Source organism: Pteropus medius, unplaced genomic scaffold (genome assembly GCF_902729225.1).
Source record: "Pteropus medius unplaced genomic scaffold, Ma_sr-lr_union100, whole genome shotgun sequence".
NCBI classification, from domain to species: Eukaryota; Metazoa; Chordata; class Mammalia; order Chiroptera; family Pteropodidae; genus Pteropus; species Pteropus medius.
In genome coordinates, this window is record NW_024344370.1 from 9,309,362 (window position 1) to 9,318,534 (window position 9,173).

The 9,173-nt window shown below is 35.3% G+C and overlaps 1 long non-coding RNA gene across 1 annotated transcript in view; it reads left to right on the top strand.

Annotated features, from left to right (window-relative positions):
* LOC120608227 (uncharacterized) overlaps positions 1-8,826 on the top strand; it is a 302,358-nt gene extending 293,532 nt beyond the window's left edge. Inside the window, exon 3 of the long non-coding RNA XR_005654343.1 lies at positions 7,962-8,826. This is a non-coding gene — a long non-coding RNA (uncharacterized LOC120608227). The remainder of the gene's footprint in view (positions 1-7,961) is intronic.
* Positions 8,827-9,173: the final 347 nt, after the last annotated feature.

Genomic DNA, 9,173 nt, shown 5'->3' on the forward strand with positions numbered 1-9,173 from the left:
GATATGGTCAATTAACTTGGGACAAAGGAGGCAAGACTATACAATGGGCTAAAGACAGTCTATTCAATATGTATGCTGGGAAAACTGGACAGATATGCACAAAAGAATGAAACTGTACCACTATTTTTTCCAGAGAAGACATACAAATAGCCAACAGAGAAAAAGGTGTTCAACATCACTAATCAGGGAAATGTGTATCAAAACCACAATGAGATGGTGGTTTTGATACACCCTATACCTGTCAGAATGGCTATCATCAATAAATCAATAAGTGCTGGCAAAGATGTGGAGAAAAGGGAACCCTTCTATACTGTTGGTGGGAATGTAAAGTGGGACACTACTGAAAGTAGTATGGAGGTTCCTCAAAAAATTTAAATTAAAACTACCAGACTTCCTGTCAAGAGGGTGGAGTACAAAAACACTGTTTGCCTTCTCTCACGACCATATCAAAATTACAACTAAATTATAGAGCAATCATCATTGAGAACCACCTCAGGACTAGCTGAACAGAGGTTCTATAACTAAGGATAGGAAGAAGCCACAGAGAGACTGGAAGGAAGGGGCAAGGGCTCCCCAACCTGGAGCACCAGTGCTGGGAAGAGGAATCCTCATAATACCTGGCTATGAAAACCAGTAAGGATTGCTTCTGAGTGAGAGGTCTGCTAGAGTCTCAGGCTCTCTGGAATGGCTGGCTCATTGGCTCGGGACTACAGTGCAGGGGTGGCAGCCTACAAATGCCAGGGACATAAGTGGGGGAACTGAATTGTCTAGCCTCAGGGTAAAAGCAGAAGGCTCTCTCTAGGGATGGAAGTGCTGGCAGGCATCACTGCTCTTTTGTCGAGCCTTCCTCTCCCATCTAGGTGCTTACTAAATCTGGGTAACACTATTTGCCCCACCCACCTCATCCTCCCTGAGCTGTTTTTCCATACAAGCGACCTGAATCTGCCCTTGCTGCAAACTTTTCTAAAATCTCCCAAAGGTCCACAAACCCCAGACAAGCAGTGGCTGGCCTTAATGTGCTCTGTACCTCTTGCTAAATGGCCCCAGGCCTAGCCCATCGGGCCTCAGCACACATTGTGGTGCTGGCCTTGGTTCATAGTATAGCCTCTCCCAAGCACCTACAAGACCACCACAAGAAGCAACCAACTGCAGATCACTTTGCAGCTTCCACCAGGAGGTGCCAAGCTGGGCACAAATGGTGGCTAACCTTGGCCTGCACCAGAATCCCTCCCCTTCCAAGAGGAGCCAGGATGTACACACCTAGTGGCTGCCTTCAGACCACACCAGAGTACCATCCAACCAGCTGCACAAATGACACCAGTAGGGCAGACTCAGCTGGCACCAGAGTGCTGCTAAAGAGACTCACACTCTAAGGAGTCATCCCCTGCACAAGAGCGTGTCCACTATAGTCATGGCTAGCCTTCATAGCCAGTCAAGCTGAGAGTCAACGCTACCCACTGATATGCCAACAGCATTCGAGGCTCAGCTACAACAGGAGGGCACACAAAGGACACCCCTGGACCATCTGGCTCAGGTGAACAGGGAGACTGAGTAAAAATGATAGTGGTTTTAGAATGTGTTCAAACTTAAGCAACCATCGACTTAAACTGCTATAAACAGAGATTGGTATATATGAAGCACATGGTAATCACAAACCAAAAATCTAAAAGATTTATAAGAGGAAGGAATCTAATCACAACAGTATAGAAAGTCATCAACATATAAGGGAAAGTGAATAAGGAACAGAGAATTACAAAAACAATCAGAAAACATAATAAAATGGCAATAAACGACATATCTATCAGTAATTACTTTAAATGTAATTGGACTAAATGCTCCAGTCAAAAGACATATGGTAGCTAAATGAATTGAAAAAGCTAAACCCATACATATGCTACCTACAAGTTACTCATTCAGATCTAAAGACACACACACACTGAAAATAAAGGGATGGGAAAAGATAGTTCATACAAATGGAAATTTAAAAAGCTGGTGTAGCAATACTTAGACAAATAGACTTTAAGACAATGGTTGTAACAACAAAGAAGAACACCGATAAAAGAGTCAATCCAACAAGAAGATACTGCTCTTGTAAACATCTATGCACCCAATGAGAAGCACCTAAATATATAAAGCAACTATTGACAGACATAGAGGAAAAGAATACAGTCATAGCAGGAGAATTTAACACCCTATTGACATTAATGGATAGATCATCCAATCAACAAGGAAACAGTGGCCTTAAATGACACATTGAATCAGATGAACTTAATTGACATTTTAAGACATTTCACCCCAAAGCAGAATATACACTCAAGTGCATATGGAACATTTTCTAGGATAGACCACATGTTATGCCACAGAAGTCTCAATGAATTTAAGAATATTAAAATTATATCAATCATCTTCTCCGATTACAATGGTATGAGCTAGAAATCACTTACAAGAAGAAAATTAAAAAACAAACATGTGAAGGCTAAACAATGAATGAGTTAACGAGATCAAAGAAGAAATCAAAAGATACCACAATGACCCCAAATCTATGGGACACAGCCAAAGCAGTTCTAAGGAGAAATTTAGCAATGCAGTCCTACCTCAAGAAATAAGAAAAGTCACAACTTAACCTAACACCTAAAGTAACTGGAAAAAGCCAAAAATGAGAAGAAGAGAGGAAATAGTATCAGAGTAGAAACAAATGAAATTGATTCTAAAAGAAAAAATTGAAAACATTAATGAAACTAGGAGCTGGATCTTTGGAAAGATAAACAGAACTAATAAACCTTTAGCAAGATTCATCAAGAAACAAAGAGGGCCTAAATAAAATCAGAAATTGAAAGAGGAGACGTGACAACCAACACCACAGAAAGGATTATAAGGAAATATTACGAAAAATTATATGCCAACAAATTGGACAAGCTGGAAGAAATGAGTAAATTCCTAAAAACATATAATCTTCCAAAAATGAATCAGGAAGAAACCAAAAATCTGAACTACTAACAAAATTGAATCCGTAATCAAAAAACTCCCAAAAAAGAAAAGCTCTGGACCGGATGGATAGCTTTACAGATGAATTTACCAAACATTTAAAGAATTAATACCTATCCTCCTTTTATTCCAAAAACTGAAGAGGTGGGAAGGCTTCCAAACTCATCTTACAGGGCCAGCATTTCTGTGGTACTGGAACCAAACACACTATGAAAAAAGAAAATTGAAGGCCAATATCCTTCAATTGATGTAAAAATTCTCAGCAATAGCAAACAATTCAGAAAGACATTAAAAAGGCCATACACCATGTTCAAGTGGGATTTATTCCTGGAATGCAAGGTTAATTCAATACCTGCAAATCAATTATTTGTGATACACCACATAAACAAAATGAAGGATAAAAATCATATGATTGTATCATTAGATGCAGAAAAAGCATTTAACAAAATTTAATATCCATTTATAATAAGAACACTCAACAAAGTGGGGATAAAGGAAACACACCTCAACATAAGCAAGGCTATATACCACAAACCCACATCTAAAATCATATTCAATGGCAAAAGCTAAAAGCTTCTGTTTTAAGATCAGGAACAAGACAAGAATGTCCATTCTCGCTACTTTTATTCAGCACATATTGGAAGTCCTAGGCACAGCAATCAGACAAGAGAGAGAAAGAAAAGGCATCCAACTTGGAAAGGAAGATGTAAAATTGTCATTATTTTCAGATAGAGAGCCCTAAAGGTCCCATGAAAAAACTATTAGTACTAATAAATGAATTCAGAAAAGTAGCAGGGTACAAAATTACTATTCAGAAATCAGTTGTATTTTATACACCAATAATGAACTATCAAAGAAATTAATAAAACAATCTCACTTATAATTGCATCAAAAAAAGAATAAAACACCTAGGAATAAGTTTAACCAACAGGGTAAAAGACGTGTACTCAGAAAATGATAATGAAGAAAGAAATTGAAGATACAAATAAATAGAAGAATATACTGTGCTCATGGATAGGAAGAAGTAACATCACTAAAATGTCCATACTACCTAAAGCAATCTATAGATTCAATGAAATCCCTATCAAAATACCAAATGTATTTTCATAGAACTAGAACAAATTATCCTAAAATTTACATGGAACCACAGAAGACCCGGAATAGCCAAAGCAATATTGAGAAAGAAGAACAAAGTTGGAGCTATCACTCTACCTGATATCGAACTATATTATGAGGAGGTTATAGTAATTAAAATGTCACGGTACTGGCATAAATACAGACATATAGAACAATGGAACAGAATAGAGAGTCCAATAACAAACCCATGCCTACATGGTCAATTAATCTATGACAGAGGAGGCAAGACTATACAATGTGGTAAAGACAATCTCTTTAATAAATGGTGTTAGGAAAACTGGACAGACACATGCAAAAGAATGAAACTGGATGACTTTCTTATACCGTATACACTCAAAACCATAAAACTCCTAGAAGAAAACATAGGCAATAAACTTTTACATTGCTCTTATTTTTTTTTTTGTAATGTCTCCTCAAGTAAGGAGAAAAAAAAAAGAGAGAAAATAAACATATCAAACTAAAAATTTTGCACAATGAAGGAAAACAACAAAATTAAAGGAAAACCTAATGAATGGGAGAAAATATTCACCAATGATATACCCAGAAAGGAGTTAATAATATCTAAAATATATAAGAAACTCATAAAACTTAACACCAAAAAACCCCAAACAATTCAATTAAAAAATGGGCAGAGGACCTGAAGAGACATTTTTCCAATGTGAACATAGATGGCCAATAGATATAGGAAATACAAATCAAAACCACAATGAGATATCACTTCACACCTGTCAGAATGGCTATCATCAATAAATCAATAAACAAGTGTTAGCAAGGATATGGAAAAAAGGGAACTCTCGTGAACTATTGGTGGTATTGTAAATTGATGCGGCCACTGTGGAAAATAGTATGAAGTTTCCTCAAAAAATTAAAAATAGAACTACCACTTGACCCAGCAATTTCACTTCTAGGGAATCTCTCGAAAAGAAATGAAAATACACTAATTCAAAAAGATGTATGCACGCCTATATTCACTGCAGCATTATTTACAAGAACCATGATATGGAAGCAATCAATGGAATATGGGTACTAGAATTGTAAGTTATATCACATGTCTAATCGCTATGTGGTACACTTGCAACTAATATTGTGTGTCAACTATAATTGAAAAAATATTTTAATTAAAATACTATTACTATATAATGCAGCAATTCCATTTCTGGGTATTTATCTGAAGAAAATGAAAACACACTAATTCAAAGAGATATATGTACCCCTATGTTCACGTAGTATTACTTACAATAGTTATAATATGGAAGCAACCTAGCTATCTAGCAATAGATAACTGGATAAAGAAGAGGTGGTACATATATACCATGGAATATTACTCAGCCATAAAAAATGAGATTTTGCCATTTGTTACAATATGGATGGACATAGAAGATAGATATTATGCTAATGAAATCAGTCAGAGAGAGAAAGATAAATATCGAATAATTTCACTTACATGTGGAATCTAAAAAAAACCAAAAAACCAAAAACAAAAACAGACATAGATACAGGAAACAAACTGATGGTTACCAAAATGCAGAGGTTGGAGAGCAAATGAACTAAGTGAAGGGGATTAAGAGGTACAAATTTCCAGTTGTAAAGTAAGTCATGGTGATATAACACACAGCATAGGAAATATATAGTCAATAATATTGTAATAAGTTCGTATGATGACAGGTGGTAACAGATTTATCTTGAGGATCATTTCATAATGTATATAAATGTCAAATCACTATGATGTACACCTGAAACTAATAGGATATTGTATGTCAATTATGTACCAATTATAAAAAAGATTAAAATTATATGCCAATTTAAAAAAAGATTGGATAAGGTTCACCTACATTGGGGGAGGGACATCTTTACTGTCTCCCAAGTCAAATGCTAATCTCATCTAGAAACACCCTCACAGACACACTCAGGACAATGTTTAACTAGATGTGCGGGTGCCATGTGGCCCAGTCCAGTCAGCACATACAATTAACCATCACAACACCTTTGTCCACAGGTACCTAAAGGCAATGACTAAGCTCCACTCTAATTTTATCATTTTTACAACATAATTTTGCAATTTTGGAATGAATAGTTGTACCCTTTAATATTAGTGCACCACGATGCACTAAAATGTTTGTATGCCATCACTACCAGCTAAGCAAAATGCAGCAGTCCAGCCAAGTAATGTATTACAGCTGTGATATTCACAAGAGGTGGTATTTCATGATTCAGCCAGCTTGCCAGGAATTGAGAGATTTTTTCAAATAATAAAGGGTTGCAATAAATTATATTTAATGTTTGCCAGACTACTTAGCAAGACAGACCATTAGTTTATAATTTTGAAGTTGGGGTTATTTGTATATTAATGATTCACATACCAAAAATTTGCAATTTCTTTTACTATAAAGAATCAAGACATTTTTTAAAACTAAGATTTTATAACAGTTACATTCAAATATATATGTCCCCATTCAAAGCAGAACTTTGTTTGCTGCTATTGTTCAGAGGAGGTTCATAAACCATACAAGAAAATATTTCTAGCTATTTAATAATTTTCTCTCCATTCTGAAACCAATGGAATTTTTCAATGCAATTTCTTTTTTTCTTTTTTTACTTGTCTTAGTTCTAGTAACGTTTGGCCATTACTTGATGTGAAATTCATTCGCAAAAGATGTTTTACCCTTACTTAGGATATCACACTAAAAAACCACTTTGAAGGGACCAAGAGGAATTCCGAGGCAGAATGGGGCAATAGAAGCATCACTGAAATAAATGCGTAGCTCTTTAATAACAACACGAAGGCATGAGGGGGAGAGGGGCAGAGAAACACTGCAATGAGAGTCTGAAGATGTTATTCCAAACTATGCTACTGATTTCCTTGCTAGATGGATGCCCCTCTCCTTCTTCCTCTCCTGCTCCCCCTTATTGTTTGATAGTATGTGGTTTAAGCTGAATTGACTAACCTCTAGCTCCAAGAGTGTGTTCTGAAAGACTCAAAGTCAAGTAATTCTAATGTTTTGGTCAGAGTTATTGTTTAAGAGATTAATAGTTAACCAGTTCACTACTACTACTAAGCCAACATGTGCATAATCTTTTTTGTTTTGTAAAATTTATTCTATCAGACTAAAGAGAAGGACTTTCCTTCTATACTTGAGGGGAAAGATGTCTTTTCTTTCTAACTTTCCCCCTCTCTCAATCTGGATGAGGAAGCACATGGCAGCTTTGTTGTATAAGGGCAAATACAAATTAAAATTTAGAGGCTTCATTTTCTTTGTTGAAAATAATGGAGGTAACATTCTTCCTTCTTTTTCATAGAGCATTTACTTTAAGTAACTTGTAAATTCCTTTTCGGTCTCTTTGAAAGTATGCAAACTCTTTTAAAGGCTAAAGAAGCCTTAGGCTAGCTTTGTGACCCCAGAATGTCTTTTTCAAGGATCTGAGAGCCATCTTTTTGAGATGTAATCATCAGGGAATATAGAATCCCTCTCTCATTTTCTTTGAAAGAGTAGAAGCCTAATTTTAGCAGGGTGTCTCACTCCAAGTTGCAAAATTACCTCTTGTCATAAAGATATGAGAAGTTTACAGTTCCTTTGAATAAAGTCAATTAGCTAACCCAGATCATCACCCAAATTATCAAATGAATTTAGAATGAACTCTGTATGACAAATTTTGCTGTCAAGACCTCTTACTTTAAGACTAGTTATTGTTTATCTTAATAACATATCACATATATGTAATGGATTGTATCTGTTTGCCTGTATAAAGGGTGAGATTTCTTTCTGTCTTTGTAATCTCTTAGTGATTGCTGTTGATGCATATCACATTCTGGTATAACTTTTATTATATTTCCCCAATAGTTGTGACCATGAGGAAAGCCAGTCTGAAGATGAAGCCAACATGCAGAGGAAGACAGAGCTGAGAGAATCATAGGACAATGGAGCTGAAGGCTCATCTGAAGTGTCGTTGAATATTTACTTTCTTTAGACTTTTAATTAAATGAGCCAAGACATTCCCTTAAGGGTTTAAACCAGATTAAATTATATTCATTGTTACAAATGAAAGTGTTCTGAGTGTTTCCCACACACATTTAACCACTGGGATGAGAATCTGAAATGCCTGTGAACAACTTGCTGGACTAGCATTTTATGGAATACTTTCTAGGAAACACTTTTTTTTTAAGTCAATTATCTATTTATTTAAAAATTTTCATGCTCACAAAGCATTTCCTTTGAGGATATATTATCACTTATTTAACCAGTTTACTCTTTTGGATGTTATGTTACTTATATTTTTCCACTATTATAATAAACATAACTAACAGCCCAGTTTTGTTTGTTTGCATTTTCATAAGCCTATCAGTGACTATGTCCTCCGGATAAATTCCTAGAAGTCAATTTATTGGGTTGAAATGTATATAGACTTTTGTAGCTTGTTGAATATAAATTTTTAAAATATCAGAGAAAAAGTAGGACTCTAGTACTTATTCTCATAACTGGAATAATCTTAAGCAACATGACTCAATGGTCTAATAACACCACGAGGAACAACTGTTGACTATAGTAACATGATAACATATATTTCGTTAGAATAAAAACATAAAAGAATGAACAATGAAAAAGTATCAAATGATTGCCTTAGCTCTTCTGCATTTAGAAAGCCTGGGTTTAGAGTCTTGCGGTGATCCTTACTGTGGGTAGCACGTGCAAGTTGGCTAATAACATACAAAATTAGTAGCGTTTCTATTCACTAATGACAAATTATCCAAAAGAAAAAATAAAGAAAAATCCCAAATCAATAGCATAAAAACAATAAAATACTTAGGAATAGACTTAACCAAGGAGGTGAAAGATCTCTACAAGAACACTATGAGACATTGATGACAAAAATCAAAGAAGACATAAATATATGGAAAGGTATCTCATGTTTATGGATTGGGTGAATTAATATTATTAAAATATTTGTACTACCAAAAATCATCTCTAAATTCAATGCAAAACCTATCAAGATTCCAATGGCATTTTTACAGAAGTAGAAAAAAAAATCCCAAATTTATATGGAATCACAAAAGA